This window comes from Sciurus carolinensis, chromosome 12 (genome assembly GCF_902686445.1).
Source record: "Sciurus carolinensis chromosome 12, mSciCar1.2, whole genome shotgun sequence".
In the NCBI taxonomy this organism is placed as follows: Eukaryota; Metazoa; Chordata; class Mammalia; order Rodentia; family Sciuridae; genus Sciurus; species Sciurus carolinensis.
In genome coordinates this window covers 9,089,148-9,112,163 of record NC_062224.1, presented here as the reverse complement: position 1 = coordinate 9,112,163, position 23,016 = coordinate 9,089,148, and the positions used below count along the sequence as shown (strand labels likewise).

At 37.6% G+C, this 23,016-nt stretch overlaps 1 long non-coding RNA gene across 2 annotated transcripts in view; it reads left to right on the top strand.

Annotated features, from left to right (window-relative positions):
* Positions 1-531: 531 nt before the first annotated feature.
* The window catches only part of LOC124961113 (uncharacterized), a 39,806-nt gene continuing 17,321 nt past the window's right edge, over positions 532-23,016 (top strand). For both annotated transcript variants that reach the window (XR_007104239.1, XR_007104238.1), the window contains exons 1-2: positions 532-552; positions 2,656-2,944. This is a non-coding gene — a long non-coding RNA (uncharacterized LOC124961113). The remainder of the gene's footprint in view (positions 553-2,655; positions 2,945-23,016) is intronic.

Sequence of the window (23,016 nt, the reverse complement as noted above, 5' to 3'; positions counted from 1 at the left end):
AGCATTGAAATTGGCAGGCCAATGAGTGAACCTCTGAAACCATGAATCAAAATAAACTTTTCATTATCTAAGTTGTTCCTGGCAGGTATTTTTATCATCCACAGAAAGCCAACAGAAACATATAGTGTCAAGTCCAATTTTCTTTTAAGTATTGAAGATGTACCATTCAAAATATAAAAGACAAAGCTGTGATGAGGCAATGTCCCAAAGAAGTTTCTCCAATAGAGGAAATGCCCTATGTGTGCCCTGTCTAATCTGGCAGCCACTCGAACATGTGGCAATCGAGCACTTGACATGTGGCTAATATGACTGAAGACCTGGATTTTTAATTGCATGGAATTTAAATCAATATCACTTAGGTTTAAATTGCCGCATGTGGCTTGTGAATACGGTATTAGTACAGCTATGTTGCATGAAATCTATTTTAGGAAACAGATGATGGAACAATTTCCAGTGGATAACGAGTGACCCGAATCAGGGACACAGACAGGAGCTCTGGTAAATAGAAACTCACACCCAGTGGTCACTTGGGAACAACCAAATGTGGTGGTGGTAAGTCAAGGTTTATATCTTTCATTGAATTATCTTCAAAAATATTGTTTTCCTTCATTTTTGTGCATCTGAGTATTCAACTAGTATTTATACAGGTGAAATGGATTTACAGTGCCAGTTATGGACTGGAGATGTAGCCAGTGGTAGGGTGCTAGCCCAGCATGTGTGGAGTCCTGGGTCTTGAATAAAAAAAATTCAGTTAGTAAAAAGGAGGCAAGGTAACAGCTTCAGTGATAATTTGTTTTAAAGGTCTGAAAATGTAGTCACAGTTTGAGGGATTCAAAACATCCCACTTAGTTACTAGTATGCTTTCTTCATAATAGTGTTTCTCTTCCCAAAATATTGGCAGTGCATTTCATTTTATTAATGTGTGGCTTCTCTATTTTTATCAGAATTTCTTTTTCATATCCAGGCGTGCTTCTGCCCTAATTAAAATTGCATTTCCTTGCTCCTCAAACTCTGAAAAAACAAATTGAATTCCTCAGTTTCCTAACCAAATTTATTTGGAATTTTAGGTGTTTGGGTCAGCTTTTGCCCTCTTACCAGTTTAAAATCTCATAAATTTCCCCATGATGGTCAAAGCAGCCAAATGGAAGAATTTTGAGCAAATTCAAGGTCAGACAAAGTAGGAAGATTGCGAATTTGGGCAGAGAAGGGTGTAGAGAGAGGATGGGTGGAGCTGGAGGTAGAAGCGTGGTAGACATGGCCTAGAAACTTATCTATGATTCTGGCACGTGTTCCAAGAGCAATGGAGAACCCAAGACATGCCAAATGTGGGCAGGGCATCTGGGGTTTCACTGGAGTCCTTGATCTTGAAGGTCCTGCCAAGCCCATCTCCTATGCACGGGAATTCTCCCCACAGTGGTAGCTACTTAGATGAAAATGAACTTGAACTTGATCCACTTGATCCATTCAAGTTGCCTGTCATTCCAAGAAAAGGGTGAGGGATTCAGATACTATAGAGAGTAATGTTGACACTGGATCACAGAAGCTAAGCTATATGCAAAGGTAATAAAAACAGGAAAAATTCAAGTTTCTGAGCTAGAGTTGTGCAAACCACTAATAAAGGATTTGAGTATTTGAGTAAGACATGTTAATCAACTGCCTTTTCTGTGGATGTGTCACAGGAGACACTATTTTAGCCACCAAGTCCTCATGCAGCAAGCACCATTGGAAGTAAGTGCAAATCCTTTGTTGTTTGTTTTCCTATAGCACAATCCTGTCAATATCTACACATTCACTGCAAATGTTAGGTGCAAGGCAGAAATTGTTTTCTCCAGTGGAAAAATCCAGACTTGCTACCCAGTATACCTCTTGCTCAAACTTTTTTGCAGCCTCCTCTGCCTTTCTCCTGCCCTTGAGATAATCTGCAGTGACATGCAGCGGCATTTGATTCCTTTAGGAAATTGATTATTCTTTGATTTCACACTCTCTTAGCCTCCTCTCCAGTTCGTGTGATATTGGTTGAATTTTTCCTGCTTTCCTAGCTTTTTGTTTCCTAATTCCCATTTGCACAGAGTTATAATAGTGAGACAGTCTCTATTCTAATATTTGGAAATCTTTTACAACAAGCTCCTTCTGACAATATTAATGCAATGAAAATGGAAACTGCAACGTTCTTATTTCAAGTGGGTATTTAGACTTTTGTTATTTGGTACAAGAAGTTGATGCCAGAATGTGAACAATAAAATTACATGGAAAATTGTTATTATGAATCATTGAATATTTAATGAGTTATGGAAATGAAACTGTCAAGACATGAGAGCTGGTATGAAAAGCTGTGAGGGGGAAAATGGATAAAACTGGAAACCTGAAATATTGCAATGCTGCCAAACCCAGTGGAAGTGTCCATACCACTCTGGGTTTTTGAGGGTTCAAGGCGCTGTCAACAGAAGCTGCAGGACATGGGGTTGGTGCCTTTGTGGTAAGCAAATTTGGAGCATAGAGGAATGTGGCATCTCTTCTTAAGATTTTTCTTGGGTTTGGGGTTCAAAGTGAACTACAGGCATCAATTTCTTCATTAAATTTCAATGGATGCTACGTAATGTGAAGGGACACTGATAACAGTCAACAGCATCTTAAAGTGACTTCTCTTCCTTTCAGGATCAAATGCCTTCTGTACAGACCTCCCATCTGCAGGCCCTGAAGAGGTGAGCCAGAGCTCGGAGGAAGGGAGACACATTGGACTGAATTTGAGAATAATATTTTAGATTCCTCACATGGGATTTGGGGTTTTTACCAAAAGGTCATCAGAAATTCTGTGTCTTACCCAAGATGAACTTAAGAAGCAGGCGAGGAAGATGAAGAAACTCTGGTTGCAAACAGGCCACCTTCGGAAGGTGCTCACTGGAGGGATGACCCTCTTCTAACTTCATAGCACAAGTTTTTCCAGGTCAGTCCAGGTTTTGCTACATTAACATTTCTAGTCCACAAATCTTTAAGATTTCATAGAACCAAGCTTTGAGTTTTCATGCATATTACCAATCTATGAATTTGCATCTAAGTCATCTGGTAGGTTTAGTTTGTTGGAGTTGCTCAAGGGTCTAAGCTGTTGTAGAAACTACCACTGTAGCCATCCAAGGCCACCTTGTGTTATGGTTTAGATATGAGGTGTCCCCCAAAAGCTCATATGTGAGACAATGCAAGAAAGTTTAGAGGCAAAAGAATTGGGTTAAGAAAGACTTAACCTAATCAGCTGTTAATCCCCTGATAGGAATTAACTGAGTTTTAACTACAGGCTGATAGGGTGTGACTGGAGGAGGTAGTCACTGGGGGGGTGTGCCCTTGGGGTTCATATTTTGTCCCAAAGTGGAGTGCGCTCTCTCTCTCTCTCTCTCTCTCTCCCCCTCCCTCCCTCTCTCTCACTATTTCTGCTTCCTGGCCATGTCCTGAGTGACTTTCCTCTGTCAAGCTCTTCAGTCATGATGTTCTGCCTCACCTCGACCCCTGAGGAATAAAGCTGGCCATTTATGGACTGAGAACTCTGAAAAAGTCACTCCCCCACACCAGATAAAACTTTTTCCTCTAAAATTGTTCTAGTTAGGTCTTTTAGTTGCGGCAGCAAAAACATGACTAAAACACCTTTCCAGGAGGGAATTCTGAAAGTCTTCAAACCAGCAACTAGATGCTTCATACTAAAAATGACACTCACTTATTTCTGCTCACGTCACTAGGTGAGATTAATCATGTGGTACTTCTCAATCACCAAACGTTAGAAAGTGCAGTCAGGGCATGTCTCAGGAAGGCCAAAGTCTACAAACACCTGGAGAACAGCATTAATGACAGGTACAAGTTCTTCTAAGATGAAGAGCTTCAGTAAAAATGAGAAAGCATATTTTTGTGGTGATTCTGAGCAAAGTGACAGTGGTATTAATGGGGAAAAAAATTCCACTTTTTAAAAAATGCTAAAACTAGAAAATTGATACTGGGATAGTGGCCAGAAGTTCACCAGGATTTGGGAAATTAAAGGACAGGCTAAGGACAAATAGGAAGTGTTGACATTTCTCCTGGGTATAATACAGAGGGAAGGGAAAAGGAGAGGGAGAGACTTAAAATATATTTTTGGAGTAACAGTCTGTGACTATTAAGATCTAGTTAGCAATGGATAACTTATTCTTAGGATCATTATATTAGAAGGAGCACAACTCAATACATTGTAATAATAGTGGGAAAATTCCAATAGAGTTCTTTTGTCACATTCTCTGGATAGTGAAAGGGTGTGTGTGATAGAAGATCAGTCTTAGATTTGGAGCACAACTTACTTTTCTTTATTGAATCTATGCTCCATTACTTATGTTGGATTATGAAGTTCATTGTTTTTCAAATGTGTTTTCGTCAATGGAACCACTTCTTTGAAGGAAATCTTATCCAGAGAAAAGCAGAGCTCTTGATAAAGGACTCTTACTGAGAGAATTGTCTGTGGGTTTTGGGAAATATGGATGGGGGTGTTCTGTCTTCTCCCCCAGTGACTCTTCTGTCCCCAGTGCCTTAAAGTCTCCCTGAATCTCTGGCAGTTCTTTAAAACTCAGTTTAAAATCATTAGACACCTCCTTTTGTATGGGAGAATGCTGACGCCAGAAATATTAAGTATTTTGCTCAAGGCCAAACAGATAATTAGTGACTGATCTTGGACTATTGATTTCTATCCCAGGGATTGTTCCCCATTGAAATATTTATAATGAATAAAGAAGATGCTTGTTTTTCTTCTAGTATTACCTCCTTAAGCAAAGAATTTTTTTCCTCTGCCCCTTTGATATAGTTAAATAACTAATGATTTACATCCAAACATTAAATCCTGTGGAAAATTCTCAGAATCTTTAACCGCTTCTTGACATTCACCCACAATTCTTTCAAGCAGATATTGATGTTTTCTGGCTTCATTAGCTCTTCGCCATCTGGTGCGTTGATGAGATGGGAATGGAGAGTGAGTGATTTAGCACATTTCTGACAGAGTCCAGGATTTCTTTTCTGTTACCTTTATAGTACATTCTGCTCCTCCAATTATGCTGGCCACCCTATTGACACATCCCTACTTGTCTCACCCAATCAATGGTATCTCTCAATCAAACTTCTCGAACTCACCTCATTCATTTCCATGGTGAGACGTTTTCCTGATTTTAGTCCTCATCTTCTCTCTGTGGCGCCCGGTGTCTCATGCATTATCCATAGCTCTTTAGCTGGACATAGTCATGTGGTCCATTATATTCTGCAGATCATCATTCTTTAACCTTCCCAGGGTCTAATTTGCAGTTTTGTCCTCCATTGAAATGAATATTGCTTTTCTGATAACTTCGAAACATTTACAATAAGCAGTCATCATTGATCTTCCTCAAAATAAATTTTCTTTACAATTTTTTATTTTTTTTACCTTTGTACGCCTTGTGTTTTAACTATTAGATTGATCATCCGTGAATGCACTTCATCAATAGCACTAAAAAGTTTCTAAAGAATACTGTTTGAAAGTTAGGGAAATAGAGTTTATGGCCTCTAGCTTTATTTTGTTCTGATCTTAAGCTCCGTGCCTTCTTTTATGAGTCTTTCAGTTCTTAGACACTGGGCAGCATTAAACTCCTGAATACAAGAACTACCTCAGGCCTGTTTAAGGAGTGTAGTAAAGGTGAAGCTATGTTCCAGAACATGATGCTATTGTTTAATGTAGCAATCAGCATGGGCTGGGAAAACTGGAGTATTTTGCCTTGGTAATCTGCTAGAAGTCACTTCTAAGTCAAATGATGACATGGTAGTGAAGAGAGTTTTCAGTGGAGCAGGGTAACTAGAGAAGGAAGCATCTTTCAATACCTTTGGGATTCTTAAGGTCTGCTCTCCAGTAGAATTATCAGATCTATCGCAAATTCAAAGATACATAGATAAAACAGTTCTCCCAATGATACAGAAAATAAAGCAGAGAACATAGGATCCTCCACCTCTGTATAAGCATCGAATGTAACCAGCTAAAAGAGCTAAGAGGGAGAGAGGGAAATTTTTTCTCAATCTCAGCTGATCTGCAATTAGCTATTGCCAAATTTTAACAAACTTTATATCACATCCTGGTTAGTATGCAGTTGTGCTTGCACGTTAAGACTGAAAAGCATAGGGGGTAGTTTGACTAACTCATGTCAAAATTTTTAATTATGAATATCTTCAATATTGTAATCAAAGCTGATTATCCAGAAGTATTTCAATTGATTACCGTGTATCTGAAGATGTGAAGATGAAAGACTTTTTTAATAATCTACTTCAATTTATTTAGGTTTGTGTATTTTAAGATTTGTTTTTTGGAGGGGTAGCAGCTCATTCATTTTAGTTTTCAAAGATGGAAACTACAGATACAAAAGCAGGCATCTGACATCTGACACTACTTTGTTGGAGATGGGGCTCAAAATCCAGCTGCCCTCACCTGCTGAGCCGTGTCCCACCCTTTCCTATGACCATAGCTTCAGGACTTCGAGAGCACCCATGTGCTTGGAAAATCACAGTCTTGAAAATCTGTTCAAGACCATAAGCCTTACCATGTGCCTGTGCACCAACACTGTGTCACGATTAAACCACATCACTCATGAAGTAATAAGAACGGAAGGGGGAGTCCCAATTCCCCATTCACTGGTGTGGGCTGTAAAGTTCTGAATTGGGCTCAACAGACATATATTTAGCCCCTAAAATGGATCAGAAATCACATCAGAGTTGTTGACACAGAATAAATGAGGGACCGTCTCTGTCCTCATGGATCTTTTATTCTGGGAGCAGTTAGTAAGCATGATATAAGGAATCAAATTACAGAATAAAAACAAGGCAACTAAGAAGTTAAGGAGAGCCATGAATGTTAAATTGAGATTTAGAAGAGAAAGAGCTGTCCATGGGCATATGAGGGTTCTCATATTGTGTGTGTGGTTTTTTTTGTTTTTGTTTTTGTTTTTTAATATGTGGAATCTTTTTCATCACTGTTATTTTTTATAATTTGTTCTTTTCAGATATACATGACAGTAGAGTATATTTTATATACTATACATACATGAAGTATAATTCTAATTAGTATCCCATTCTTTCAGTTGTGATGTGGAGTTTCTCATATCTGAACATAGGAAAGTTATGTCCCATTCACTCTACTATCTTTCCTATTCCCACCCCCATTCTCTTCATTCCCCTTTGTCTAATCCAATGGACTTGTAATCTTCTTTGCCTTCTTATTGCGTGTTGGCATTTACATATTAGAGAGAACACTTGGCCTTTCATTTTTAGGGACTGGATTATTTCACTTAGCATGATAGTCTCCTATTCCATCCATTTAATGGCAAATGCCATAATTGCATTCTTCTTTATGTTTGAGTAATATTCTGTTGTATATATTTATACCACATTTTCTTTATTCATTTATCCTTTGAAGAGCATCTAGGTTGGTTCCATAACTCTGCTGTTGTAAATGGAGCTGCTATGAATTTAGCTATGGCTGCTCACTGTAGTATGCTGATTTTAAGTCCTTTGGGTATATAGCAAGGAGTGGGTCAATTGGGTCAAATGGTGGTCTCATTTTAAGTTTTCTGAGAAATCTCCCTACTGCTTTCCAGAGTGATTGCACCAGTTTGCAGTCCCACAGACAATATATGAGTGAGCCCTTTTCCCCACATCCTCACCAACATTTATTTGTATTCTTGATAATTGCCATTCTTACTGTAGTGAGATGGAATATCAGTGTGGTTTTAATTTGCATTTCTCTAATTACTAGAGACATTGAAATTTTTTTCAAATATTTGTTGAGCATTTGTATTTCTTCTGTGAAGCACACTGTGGTTTTGATGTGCATTTCCCAGTGATTAGTGATGTTGAGCACCTTTTCCAACACCTGGTGACCTTTTGTATGTCTTCTTTGGGAAAGTGTCTCTTATACAGACTCTTTGCTCACTTTTTCATCAGCTTACTTATTCATTTAATTTTTTTTGCTATTGTGTTGTATTCCCTCATATGCTTTGAATATTAATCCCTGAGAGAATGTATGGTTGGAACATATTTTCTCCTAACCATAGGATACATGGTCATTGTGTACATTGTTTCTTCACTGTGCAGAAACCTTTCAGTCTGACATAGTCCCACTTTATTTTTGCATTTGTTTTTGAACTCCCGTTTTGATCAGGGAATTTCCAAGCTCAATGCCATTGAGTCTTTCTCTTATCTTTTCTTGTAGAAATAATGACTGTTAATGTTGACAAGAATATGGAGAAGTTAGAACCCCTGCACACTGTTGGTGGGAATGTAAAGTGGTACAGTCACTAAGGAAAACAGTAGTGAAAGTTCTTCAAATTTAAAAATAGAACTACTGTATGAATTAACAATCCCAACTCCCTTCTGAGACTACATTCAAAGAATTAAAGTAGGAATCATGAAGAGATAATGTACTTCTCTGTTCGTTGCAGCCATGTTCATAGTAATCTAGAATGGGCGCAACCTAAATGCCCATGGATGTGTATAAGGATAAAAAAAAAATGTGTGTGCATGCATGTACACAGACACAGACACACACACACACACACACACACACACACATATTCAATGGAATATTATTATATTATTCAACTCAAAAAAGAAGAAGAGGATCCTATCATGTGCAACTAGGCAACAGCATAGATGAACTCAACGTCATTATGATAAGTAAAGTAAGCCAGGCTCAGAAAGACAAGTGTTGCATGATCTCACTTAGATGAAGTGTCTAAAGCAGTTGAACTCATAGAATCAGAGAACAGAAAGGTGCTAGCCAATGACTGAGAGTAAAGTGGAATGTGAACTTCTGCTCTGGGTATGAAGTCTCAGTCACACAAATGGAATCATTTCTAGAAATCTGCTGTGCCACAGGGTGCTTACAGATAGCCACACTGTATTTTTTAATTATTAAGGAGCTCTTTCAAGGAGAGGTCTTATGTTAATTGTGGGACCAGGGTGTAGCTCTATTGAGAAGGATGATTTGGGAAGCTGTCGGATGGTAGGTAGATCCAGGCTGATTGAGGTATTAAATCTAAAGGCTATGAGGAGTCACTGAAGACTGCCGAATAACACATCCTAAGATCCTTCCTTTCCTCCTCTTCAGCTTTTTCAGAGATAACTCTTTGTTTTCTTAACACATTGATCTGGTATTGAAAGTTGTGCTTTCCTTACACTGAGAGGGCTTGATCTTCTTTGCCTCTGTTTGTTGGGAGCGGCAACTAAATTATGGGTTTTGCAACTGTTCTGTGACAGAGGCTCACCCCTCTGGAGAACTCTCCATGTGAAGGTGCTGATTGAGATAGCCCAGTTGCTATGGTGATGCCCTGTTCAATGGAGGGTTCTGTGCCAGTCCCAGAGCTGTTTGGTTCTTAACCTTGGGTTTCAGATGCCAGCTTCTTGGGACTACAAAGTTACCGGCCCAATTGATATTCATAGTTGGGCTGCTCAGTCTCATGACCTTGGCTCTGCTTGCTTTGAAGAAACTTTCCCACAATAACCCTTTCTATGGTACAACCTGAATAATAAACATGCTGAGCTGACTCGTGGTCATGCACTCCATTAGGGTGTGGTGGCCACTGGGTCCCAACTTCCAGGATATATTCCATTCTTACAAGATGAAACCCAGTGTTTATCTTTCTTCAAAGAGAGAATAATTTTTTTGTGTTATGTAATAAAAAATGACCTTGATGTTTCCAAAGGAAGTTCTAGGTTCATTGTGGTTACTGAAGCTCACAATATTTGTGTCGTATTAAGTCATTCTTAGTGATTTTCTATCTATAAAAAACTAGTTAAGAAACACCTTTTAGAGAGCTCCTAAATTGAAAAAAAAAAAAAGAATAAATTAGTTTTACTGGAACAAGTTAACTTGTTTTCAAGACTACAAATCCAATATTTACTGTGTGCCCTTAGACAAGTTACTTAATTATCTGAGCCTTAAATTTTTAAAACTATGTGAAATAGGAAAAACAATTCTCATCTTGAAAATTTTGTATGGACCAGTAGTAATAAAAGATTTTAGTGCTTATGCAAGCAAGTGTTATGTACCTGTTCCATGATGGTTATTATGGGTGATGCCAATAGCATTGATGAAATTCTTCAAATCAATAGTCTTAGAAGACTATTAAATGGTGATTTAGGAAGGAGTCATCATATTTGATTCATGTTATAAACTTCTTTGGAGATCTTCAATTTTGTTATTGTAATTGTTTTAATAATGTTCTCCAAAATCAAGTTGAGAATATTGACCATGGCATTAAAATAATTTGACTTTTACATAAATTATTGTCCACTCTGTGTGATGTATGACCACAGACTCATAGGCAACTAAGAACACTCTTAGTGCTTTTGTTCAACTGTTTGTTGTATTAGTTTTCTTGGTAGGTCTTCCTCGGCCTGGATTTCTCTTTCTTTGACTTTTATTTCTGTAATAAAATGTAGTTCATTTTCATTGGATAAACTTTGAAAACTCATAATGACAATTTAAAAACCAGAATCTCATTTCTGGAATGGAACTCTTAATAATATTTTTGTGTGTTTATTTTGAGTTTCCCTCAGGTTCTCTTTGGCCTCATTCTATCTGTCTATCTATCTATCTATCTATCTATCTATCTATCTAATCTAACTATATCATCTATATATTATGTTATAATATATATTGTTTTAAAATATATATACAGATGAGCACAGGGATCCATACTATGCACCATATGATTTGTCATGAATTTCCTCAGAGTATGATTCAGTTCATTGAGTACTGCAGGGTGGTGGCTCCCTGCATTTTTGGTTCTTTCCGGATAATGTGAAACATTAATTCTGTTGATAAAGTAATAAAATATTCCCTTATTTAAAAGTTTACCTATATGACTTTTGGATTGTAAGGTTGAGGATGCAGGTTTAAACCAGCTTGTTGAAATGCCTATTCATCTCGACCCTGACTATTGATATTATTGCTCTCCAAAGGAACATTAGGAAAAATAAACAAATTTTGGTGGCTGATTTGATCTTAAGTATTACAGCTTCTTTGTTGCCTTGGAATGGCAACAGGTGTACTATGCCTTTGTTATCTCAGACACCTCAGGTTAACACACTTTTATCAGGGAATATTTATTATTTTCTTCATAGAGGTAGCCCCACACTCAGGCATCCAGGCGCGAAGTCTTGAGTTTGTGAGAGACCGTGCTCTGGACCATGCTTGGGAAGTGTGTGTTCTCAGTCACTTCTCAGAGAAGGATGGATTCTGCAGCCATCAACTGTCATACATGGCACCAGTAACAGCAGGTCCTGCCCTGCTCTTTGGAGTCAAAGAGCTCAGTCATTCTTCCTTGCTGCTTACTGTGTTGCGATTGCACACAATCATTTTTCCTTCCCTTTGACCACCTTCTCTAGTTGGCCTCCAGGACCTGTCTGGATCATAGGACCTTCAAGTCATGTTCTTTTTAGTGCACACCTGTGCTTCAGTTTGGTACTTAAATATTTCCAAAACTGCACCTCAATTTCTCCTCCTGTTATTCTCTCCTCTTTCAGTTGTTACTTACACTATACTCAGGACACAAACAGGGACTTGATTCAGACACCTGGGGTCATCTCAGATGCCTCTTTCCTGTTCTTTTACACAGAATCTTTCATGAATTCAAGCTAAATCTATCTTCAAAGTATGGTTAGGTAATTTTTACATTTCTTCTTTTTTAGTTGTTCGTGGATCTTTTATTTTATTTATATGTGGTGCTGAGTATCGAACTCAGAGCATCACACATACCAGGCAAGTGCTCTACCACTGAGCCATTATTTCAGCCCCTTAAGTAAATACTAAATTACTAAAAAATAATTTTAATACAAGTTCTAATAATGATTCCATAAGTCATATGTGGAATCTTTTATAACTCCATAAGCAGTCTCTCAAATTTGGGGACCTATTTCACCTTTCTTACTCATTCTCTTTCCAAAGAAGTCTTACTAAGATTCTAATTTGATTATATCCCTTCTGGCAGGGACTGAATTGTAACTCACCCCTTTCCTTATTATTGAAGCCCTTACCTCCAATGTGATTATGCAGCTGAGGACTTTAATGAAGTCATTAAGTTCAATGACATCATGAGGATGGCCCCAATCCTGTAGGACTGATGCCCTTATGTGGAAAGACATTGCGTTCTCCCCTCTTTTTATGCATGTATAGAGAAAATAATGTAATGCACCAACATCTAGCTTCAATAATTATCAATATTTTGCTAATTTTGTTTTTCTGTTCAAACTACACATTTTATTTATTTGTTTATCCATTCAATAATTTTACAGAAAATTCCATATATTATATAATTTCTCCCATAAATGGTATGAGTTCTAATAGAAAAGAACGTCTTAATAAACATAGCCACAAAACATCACACTTAAAAAATAAATAATTAAATATTTCTTTAATATCATTGAATGTCAAAAACAGACTTTCTTTGGTGGATATATTTCTTAGATTGCTTTTCTCTCATAAAACTTGTTTTCTTGGAAACAAAATAAATAATGCCTAGCTTTTCCATTTTCTATAATGTTCTAATAATGACCAATGGTATAAGGACCATTTGACCCATTGTTGTAAAATTTTCCATCAATTTTCCAAAATGGTGTTATCAATTCTGGATGACTGCAAATCTACAAATTACATACATGTGTGCTACTTTGTAAAGCTTATAAAATTGTACATAATTTACTTACTATTTAGTTTATTAAGATAATGCCATTCTAGAAATTCATGTTGAATGCTCATAATGTAGAAAAAGCCTCAGTAAAGTCTTACTGAAAATGAAATTTTTTCCAGGTGGTACTTTTCTTACTGACATGAAATTAGCAGTTAAGTTTCAAAGTCAAATGCAAACACAGTGTTCTAAAGATTTTGGTACATCTAGCTTTCATCTCTTTTTAATAGGGTATAGTATGGGATGTTGCCCCAGACACAAAAGGTAGATTTATTTCACATTTTGGAGGCAGTGGTTAGGGGAAAAAATCAGAGATATGCCATGTAAAATGATCTAGTCAAGACAATTCAACAAACTCGTTGTACCAGGAGGATCCATTTTCCAGACATGGGTGGGGCTCAGACTAATAATGTTTGTGTCCCTGAAAGAATAGCCAGGGCTCCTATAACAGAGTTTAGTTCACACAAGAATTACCTGTGTGTGTGTGTGTGTGTGTGTCATATATACCTATCTTCAAATTTAATACAAAGGCATTGAGGTTGTTTTTCAGAAAAGAAGATCTGGCTTTATGCTCCAAACATTAAGAATCCCATCCCACCAAAAATGGGATTAAGATTGAAGGACATAAATGCTAGTGCTTTAAGAAGCCATTTGAAATTTCCCATAGGAAAAATTTTAAACTACATGTAATTTTAAGTCTGGGCTGCAGAATAGCATACATAGGATGAACATTTATTACCGCAAACACTAAAGAGCTGTAGAACAGCTTTGAGCACACTTTTTGAGGAATGAGAATTTCTCAGAAACCATTCTTTCTTAAGCTTGCGTGGTTAGAAATAATTCTAAAATAGGCAAGTTACATTTCCATCACAAGAGAGTATAGACTAATAACCATAATTGAATCATTTTAATGACTGAGGTTTTAGAGGTTTGTCAGGGTAATTGTTACCATGCTCCATACTGTCATCTAAAGAAAGCACAAGTGATCAGGTGGAATTTTAAGCAAAGGATATAGGTCATTTTATCTAAATTCTTGATTAGACTTTTTTTTTAAATGACTTTGTGATTGACCTCTAACTGCAGGGCGGATTCTGATTGATTGAGTGACTTCTGGTTAATTAGGCTTTCTCTGTTTTAGATCTCAAGTCCTGGGGCGGGAATGTGCCATATCAGACTGGGTAAGCAACACCTCGCCAGCAAGAAAAGAGCCTTCCTTAACAACCTGGGAGAAGCAATCATGACCAAAAGACAGATTTAATAGATGTCTACAAATACAAAAATTACTCTTCAGCTTTCCTACCAGTCAAATTTTTGGTTCTTTGTTCAGCATAAAATGAAAGAGATGGTGTGATCCATTTAGAATATTTTTCAATACACTAAAGGGAAAATGTAGCAGCTTTGGGTGGTGAGTTATTTGTGATCTCTTCTCCTTAGTTCCCCTCTAGATATGAAATAAAATTAGAGTAATGGACATAATTAACTCTGAGTCTCATCTCAGAAGGATAATTTATTACCAGGTTAAAACCCCTTGACCCAGAACTCCAAGTGATTTGTAGTGATTATTATACAACACTTTCACATTTTTGCTGACCTAGTTTTCTTTTTAAAAAAGAAGGCAAGAAACTAAATTATGGAATAAAAATGAGCCTTACCTATCTCACTGATTGGACTGCCTGTGTCAGGCTATTTTTTAAAACCACCTGAAAATCATTGCATCCTTAATTCACTGACTATGTCAAAGGGACAGAGATTGTACCATTCTCAGTCCTTCGAGTGGTGTTAAGGATGGCCCTGGTGCTGTGGGTCAACTAGTTATCTTATCTACTTGACCAGGCCACCTGCTCAGTCGCAAGCCTGTAATCTTTGTTCTCAAGAAGGCAGCACACAGGTTAAGAGGGGAAAATTCAGAAAAAAAAAAAAAATCCAGAAATAATAAGAAATTCAGAATGTGATCCCCGCCCCCCAAACATACCTTTCAACATCTATAGTGAAATAAAATTTGTAAAAAACTCTGTTGAACCTGTTTTAAAGCAAAGTGCTAAATGTTGGAGCAAGCTCAAGCAAGGGCATCCTTGGGACACAAGGATTAGTTGAGGACACCAGATGGGATCTGAGGACTCAAGGAGCAGCAAATATTGAAATGGCATATCAAACAGGCAATAACAATCCAAACCATAAATATGGAGAAATTGACAGGCAGCTGGTGTGTCAGAAGCAGGTCCTATGTCAAATGAAAACGTGCCTGAGGAGGATGCAGTGGGAAATTGTCAGAGCCCATTATTCTAATGTCACTTTTTTCCTGCCCTTGGCTTGGCCAGCAGCCCCTCAGATTCGGGGTGGTGCATGGTGCAGGATTGTGGAGACATGGAGGACTCAACCAATTTCACAGATGAGGATATTCTTTGACTATTTGGGGTGTGTCATTCCTGACAATTATTATTTTTTTTTCAGTGACAGGTGAAGATACTCATTCTAATTCCCACGATTAGAATTGTTTGTATTCCATGTCAATTACTATTTGGAGAATGCTAGAATTAAAAGTTGCAAATTGAAGTCCCTCTCTCCCCTTTAACATAATTAACTCTAATTATAGAACAAATTTGCATTTTACCGCACAACTTTTCCAGTGTGACTATTCAGAGGAGAGTGATTATCCCCTAAGAGGAAAGTGCGGTAGTAATAACTCATCGGGATATCTTTAAGCGTATTTTTTCAAGTATTAATGATTTCTGCCCTTCTGTAAAGAGAAAGGGGGAAATAATTCACTGACTATGGCTTCTATCTGTTGCTCACCACCACATGCACGTGTTCTAAGAGCAGTGAGAAGGAAAATGAGAGAACTGGATCCCCTCACCTCTAAATGTGCTCACCTTTCTATTTCTTGCCGGCTTTGCCCTAGTTCAGAAGTGAAGATAATTCTCAGCTTAACTCCCTTTCGTTCAGATCAATAGTAAACTGATAAGCAGAAGCCTGCGAAGCGCTGAATGTGGGAGTGGCTGCCCACAAATCAAGATCTCTTGCTTAATGACCTGCTGGATTAAACAGCACTGAGAATCCTATAGTTCCGGGCATATGGGATCTTTAAAACCAAAGCAAAGCCGTGCTTTGAACCACGCGGGGAACACAAGGCCCATGGGATATACCAATAAACCATTTGCCAGAGTTATTTTTGAAATCTTTTGCAGACAGAAACCTCAGAGCCTCAGCATCTCCCTTCTTCACCTGGAGGGATGGCATCTAAGGGCAGAGCCCTGGTGTGCTGGGTCTCACCTGGTGTGCTCCAGAAGTTGTGTCTCCCGGAATGGGGATCGGTGCTGGGACCCCTCCTGCTGGGAACGATGCCGGGCCCTTTTCTGTCTGTGTGGTGAAGCTACATAGCACCCACATATCCTTCGGTACTGAGTGTGACCAGGACCGTTCATCTAAGTGGGTATTTTGTGGACATGATCTAAATGTATTTCTCATCTCCATCCCTTGATTCATTACAATTATGCTCTCATTCGCTGAAATATGTATCTTGATCCGCCTCAATGCCCCGGTACAGTATTGCGAACCCAGAGGCACTTTCCCACTAAACCATATGCCCAACCACTCCCCCTTTTCTTTTTATATTTTGAATCAGGCTCTCCATAGACAAGGTTGCTTAGGATCTTGCCAAATTGCTCAGGCTCACCTTGAACTTGAAATTCTCCTGCCTCAGTCTCCTGAGTCATTGGGATTATAGTAATACTCCACTGGCCAATATTGTTTATTCTTACCTTCTAAGCTCTGATGTTTTCACTAGGAAAAGAGAAAAAAAATTCTAACCTAACCTAATGTTTTTTTATTCCTGACAAATTCATGAAAAAAAAATTAATATGTATTTATTTCTCATTTTTTCCATACAAATATTTTGGGCAAATAAGTAGGATTTGGCAGACTTTCTCAGACATAGTTTTTTTTTCTTTGTTTATCCAACTATATAAGATATTTTGCACCAAAATTAACCTTACTAAATGTAGTACTAATGCACTAATAAAAACAAAAATACTTAAAAATATTTTGATGAAGCAATCCTTCTCATCCTCACTTGACTGAATTGAAAAGCTTCCAAAAGCATGTGCTTATACTTTACTTACATATTTTTAATGCTCTTTTCAAATAGCCATGTGTCTTGCTCACAAATGAGCATAAAACAAACTAGAATCATGAGCAGTGTTTGATGTCTGAGAGCTTTTGTAGTTGAAAAACAAAAGAAAAAAATCGACTCACAAAACCAAAATACAAAAATGTAGGAAGACATTTTATACACCTAAAATTTGAAAACCATCATTCTTTCCTGACGTCTAATGGTTAATATTTTTATTTGTAGTTGGATAAATTGTATAAGCATGTTCTCTCTCTCTCTCTCTCTCTCTCTCTCTCTCTCTCTCTCCACACACACACACACACACACACACACACACACTGAGGACAAAGTAGTCAAACATTACTGCCTTTATTTTTGTTGTTTTCTCTTGGTTTTATGTTTTACCTTCCAAGTCCAGTTCACTCTGTTTTTAAAGCAGGATCTCTAGGTGAAGTTTCTGTCTGGATTTCATAGCCATTTTGCTCTTTCTCTTTTACATTAATGGAAAGTAAAAGTTTCAATTGCTGAAAGAATTTAAACATTATCACTCTGAGCCCACACATGTGGCAATGTCTGTCAAATTCTCAAAGAAGCATTCTTAGATTTCTTATTTGCAAAATGCACATAACATTTTTTTATTTATCAGGAGAATTGGTCAGTTAAAGTAAAGCAATAATTTGTCTTGCCACATAGAAAGTGCTGGATAATGGATACCTTTCATTATTATTTTATCATTTATTAATGGTCATTTTTATGCAAGTCTCTCTCTCGGGAAGTGACACAGGTAACCTGTACCTATATCACTTGGACAGCTTAACCGGAAATGCAGGAACTAATCAACTGATGCATTGTGAGAAGCAAACTGGGTTTTGGTGAATTAATCTTATTATGTAATAGGTGATATAATAAAAAAAAATACTGTGCCACATAAAAAATTTAAAAAGATCATGTTAGGTAAAATAATATTAAACCTTTTTTTTCTTAGAAACTAATTTAAAGCTGAAGCTCCAGGTCTGTAAAATCTAACAAGGGATACAATTGTGAGAAAATTACTCTTCCTTGGTAGCATGTTCTTCTTCAGGGACTTCTTAGAATTATTTCTAATAATCAGAAATCTTTCACAGGGCTGCATGAAGAGGGGGCAATTGGAGTTTGATTGCATTTCTTGTATCTTCAGAAGAAAAAAAGAGGACTGTCCTTATTTGAAATAAGTAGAGATTTTATTTCCTTGAAATGAACGTAATAAAGAAAATGACCAAATTTGATTTTCGGAATTATGATCATGCCTGGAGCATGGAATTCTGGGTCTCCTAATGTAGGTCCAGGTACTTCAGTGTGAGCTCTGTGTGTAGATTGAGGGCATCACCGTGTCAAGGGACAGTCACTTGCTTACACAAAGGAGAAGCAGGTTTTGAGTTTTTCTCCTTCCTTTCTTATGTCTTCCTTTGACCTGTCTGTGGCTTTCCTCTGGTTGTCAGGAAAACGTCTCCTGGACTCTGCTGGGACACACTCTGCATGTTCTGGGGAGGAGGACATCCGAAGACCCAGCCATCTCCCCGCTGCAGTTCTTGTCCCAAGACTGCCACAGTGCTCGCTCAACCTATCAGTCCGGAAAGAATCAGCTGTTTACCAAACATTCCACTTCCAAGGACTGGTATACATTTGTCATAAGAAACGTCAAGATGATATCTTATAACATTGTTATAGAGATGCTCTTATGAATACTCTTATTTACAAGTTATTCCAGGGAAGGGAGGAATGTTAACCAGAACCATCTCAGAACTTATTGCTTTGAACTCATCCACAGAAAAATTGGCAGATGCTTTCCTGCTACCTTTGTTTGGGGAAATTTGCCTGCCTAGAGCCAAACAGAGCATCTTCTATGAGTTTTCGTTGCTTTTCTCAGTAAATAGTCACCTTATCTAATGCTGCATAGTGTTTCATTAGCTTATACAAGTTGTGTTAAATCAAAAATTAAGAAATGATGGAAACTGCTGGGTGTAGTGGTGCATACCTGTAATCCCAGCAGTCAGGAGGCTGAGGCAGGACGATCATGAGTTCAAAGCCAGCCTCAGCAAAAGCAAGGTGCTAAGCAACTCAGTGAGACCCTATCTCTAAATGAAATACAAAATAGGGCTGGGGATGTGGCTCAGTGGTCAAGTGCCCCTGAGTTTAATCTGTAGCACTGCAACCCCCACTCCACCCTCCAAAAAAAGAAATGATGAAAACTCCCATCTAGCATATATCAATTGAATAGTTAAATTAAGACTATTATATCTAAAGTATAATGGAGTATATGATTCTCAAGATCTCAAAATTGAATTTCTTTATGTTATTTTATATTATGTCCTAAAAACATGACTATCCCATGTGAATATGTTTTGCCAGGACCTAACTCCTTGAGAATGTGAACAGAGAGTCAGAAAATCTGGGTTTGAGTCTTAGCTTGAAGGTTATTTCCTATGTAAATAAACTTGATAGGTCTTTAACCTCGGTTCTTCTTCCTCTTTGTCTACTAGTAGGTAAACCTCAGAATCTGATAAGCTGTGAGAAGGAAGTTTGTAAATGTCACCCACTCCAGCGCTGCTCCTAAAACACAGCTTTGAGTTCACATTGAGTTCATTTGTGGTGCTTCTCTACATCTTCCCATAAATAAGGAGAAGGTAGCCAGTGCTATACAACCCTACATCCTGCACAAACCTGTCCCTGTCCCCGCACACTGGATTTCAGCATTGATGGGAACTGGGTGACGCTTCTGAGAATGTTTCTCCTTCTTGTATTTCTTGAATCTTATGCTAAAAATAGAAACTAGGAGTGAAATGAATGATCATCTATATAGGATCACAGCCTTTGGTTAAAGCAACAGCAACAAAAATCACCGAAAACACTTCAAGTTCAGCTACTGTAGTTAGGTTAGAGATATTGACTCTACCATGAACTATCAGTTACTGAACTAAGTTGAATTAAAATGAATTAAAACCTCCTAAAATCTTGCAGTAACCAATTGTCTTCCTATTTCGCTGTTTCCAATCTCTCTGGAGTATACAGAAACAGAACTGATAAAACCTGGTTCCTGGACCTTTACATACTTCACAGAAATCTTTTTTAAAGCACCAGGAGACAGTAAAATCAATGTTTTATGTCCTTTCTAATTGCAACATCTAAAATGAGTCTTTAATGCACTGTTCTACTATGTATAAGTCAAATCTGTACAGATTCTATTATTCGTAGGTTTTTTTCCCAGTTAATAGAAATGTCAAAAGAACCTCCAAACTTGAATGAAAATTCCTGAGCTGCAGTGAATTTCACTCACAGTTCTGCCACTGATTATTCTTAGAACATCGTCCTTTTTATTCCTTTGACCTTTCAAATTGCCCACTGATGTCTTTTTAATTTACATTTCTTCAAGCTACTGTTGGGTTCTGATTTTATTTTTTTTTTTCACCATCCTATGTCACTTCTGTTCTACGAGAATCTACTTTTTTTGATATTCTTTCTTTTATTTATTTTCTCCTTCATTATATAATCACATTCAAGTACATACTGTATGTTTATATTTAATATTCATATATACATCTATTGTTTTTTAGTTTTGGGATTGTATAGAGGAAAAAGAGGGATGCGGAGGGAGTGGGGGAAGGAAAAATAACAGAAGGAGACAAACATCATTACCCTAAGTAAATGTACGAATACACAAATGGTGTGGCTCTACATCATGTACAACCAGAGAAACAAGAGTTGTACCCCATTTGTGTACAATGAATAAAAAAAAAAGAAAAAAATTAAAAAATTTGAAAAAAGAATCAACTTTGAAGATTCAGCGTGAAGTGGTGGTCTGTAAGCCCACTATTGGTGGGTCAACCTACCAGCATCTCTCTTCTGATAATCTCTTGTTCAGGTCTTAAGAAGCGACTAGTTTTCATGACTCAGCCCCTTACACATTTAATACTGGATTAAACGATTCTGATGTTACTTTTGCCTTTGTTACCATGCATCTGTAGCTAATGAGGATAATCAATCTTTATATTAGAGCAATCCTTTTAAGGAGGTTTGGAAAATTGCATGCGGAGCAAACAACTAAAAAACAATTAAACACAAAGCCCTCTCCCACGGTCTCCCACTGTGTAGAAAATACTAAGGGATGCAACGAGTGAATTAGCCCTTGAGCTCCTTCTCCTCTTTGGAGAGGACAAATTTCCAGGACAAAAATATTTCCACTGAGAACTGTCTCAATACAAAAACTCACCAACTTACACATGGTGTCTCCTCTTATCACTCCCGAACAGACCTTGGAGTTTGAAAGGGCTTAGAAATTTGCTTAACTTGCCATTTCCTGACATAATGAGGAAATCAATGTGTCTTGCCTTTTGAAATGCTTGTGAGTTCAGAATAATTCAAGAAGAGTGTGCAATGATAAGCAGAAATAAAACTGCACAACTTGCTCATCAACTCAGAATCAGTGATAAGTTACAGATAAAGCAATACTCATTTATGGAGGGGGATCCTATGTATTCCACACCTTTAGAACAAACTTCAGTATTTTGTGAAAGGTTCATCTTGCAATTGTGAATGATATTACAGATCAGTCCCATGCAACTGGGACTTCGAGGGGAAAACAATTGGTTTCGGAAAAGCTACATCCTCTTCCACGTTCAAATCATCTTTTACTTATTCAAATACTCTTAGGGGTGAGCTATCTGCTTATGGGAAATAATAGAATAAGACTCTGTGACCTCTCAAGACCTTTAAATCATATACCCTTGCTGTTGTAAAGCAAGTGGGTCTGTTAATAGAATTAAGGCCACAGATATGCTGATCAAGTAAAGCACCTTGCTTTGTAGGTTGAGTGTGCAACAAAGGTCCAGCACTGCAGGGTGCTTATCAGGTGAGTGCAAATCTACCTTGAATTTCCTCATTCTCAAAAGTTTATTCCAATGCACCGATTTGAGGCAGAATTAACACAATCTATTAAACTTAACCCATTCCTAACTTCTAAAAAGTTTACAAAGAGTTATATTTGCCTTATAGCTCTTTTCCTGAAGCCTGCCTCAGTTTGACCAATTATGTCCAAGAAGTCAAAATAGTTGAGGGATAGAAACACAATCCAGTTCTGCACTTTAGCATCATCCTTGTCTTGATGAAAAACCCAAGGAAAGAAGTGAGTAAATTCTGTTTATTGGAAGAATTATGATGAAATTAAGATAGTAAACCTTTTGACCAAGTTATCCCACTCCTTGGCCTATACTCAAAGGAATTAAAATTAGCATACTACAGTAACACATCCATATCAATGTTTATAGCAGCTCAATTCACAATAGCTCGATTGTGGAACCAACCTAGATGCCCTTCAATAGATGAATGGATAAAGAAACTGTGATATATATACACAATGGAACACTATTCAGCTATAAAGATGACTAATATTATGACATTTGTAGACAAATGGATGAAATTGGAGAATATCATGCTAAGTGATATAAACCAATCCCAAAAAACCAAAGGTCAAATGTTTTCCCTGATAAGTGGATGATGATATATAATGGGAGTGGGGGGATGGGGGTGAGAGAAGAATGGAGGGACTTTAGATTACATAGAGGGAAATGAGGGGGGTATGAACAATGGTAGAATGAGACAGACATCATCATCCTATGTACATGTATGATTACGCAAATGGTATGAATCTGCATCATGCACAGGCATAGAAATGAAAAGATGTACCCCATTTGTGTACAATGAGTCAAAATGCAATCTGTAAAAATAAAAAAAAGCAATTTAAAAAAAGGAATTAAGAATTACACATTTGTATAGGGGATTAAAGGTACAAGTGAAGGCACCCACGTGAAGGTGTGGGAGGAGATAAACGAACATCCACCTGATTAGAGAGCCTTCCAGGTAGGGCTGCAACCAGAGTCAGCTTAAGTGCTGTACCCATAACCAGGAAGAAGATTGATGACTTACTTAATGTAGTCACATGCTTGCCAAAGACTCAGAAAATTAAAGTTACTCATCCAGCACTTTGCTGAGAAAGAAGTAATTTTACAATTTTAACTTACTTGGTAGTTGACTCAGTGTTACTTCAGAAGGGTCATGCATATAATACCAAAGGAAAGCGCATTTTGCAAAACCCCTCTGAAAATAGAAGCATTTCCACTGGGAGTCTAAGGGGTCATTTTCCAACATGCTCAGTAAATTTACAAGCATCTT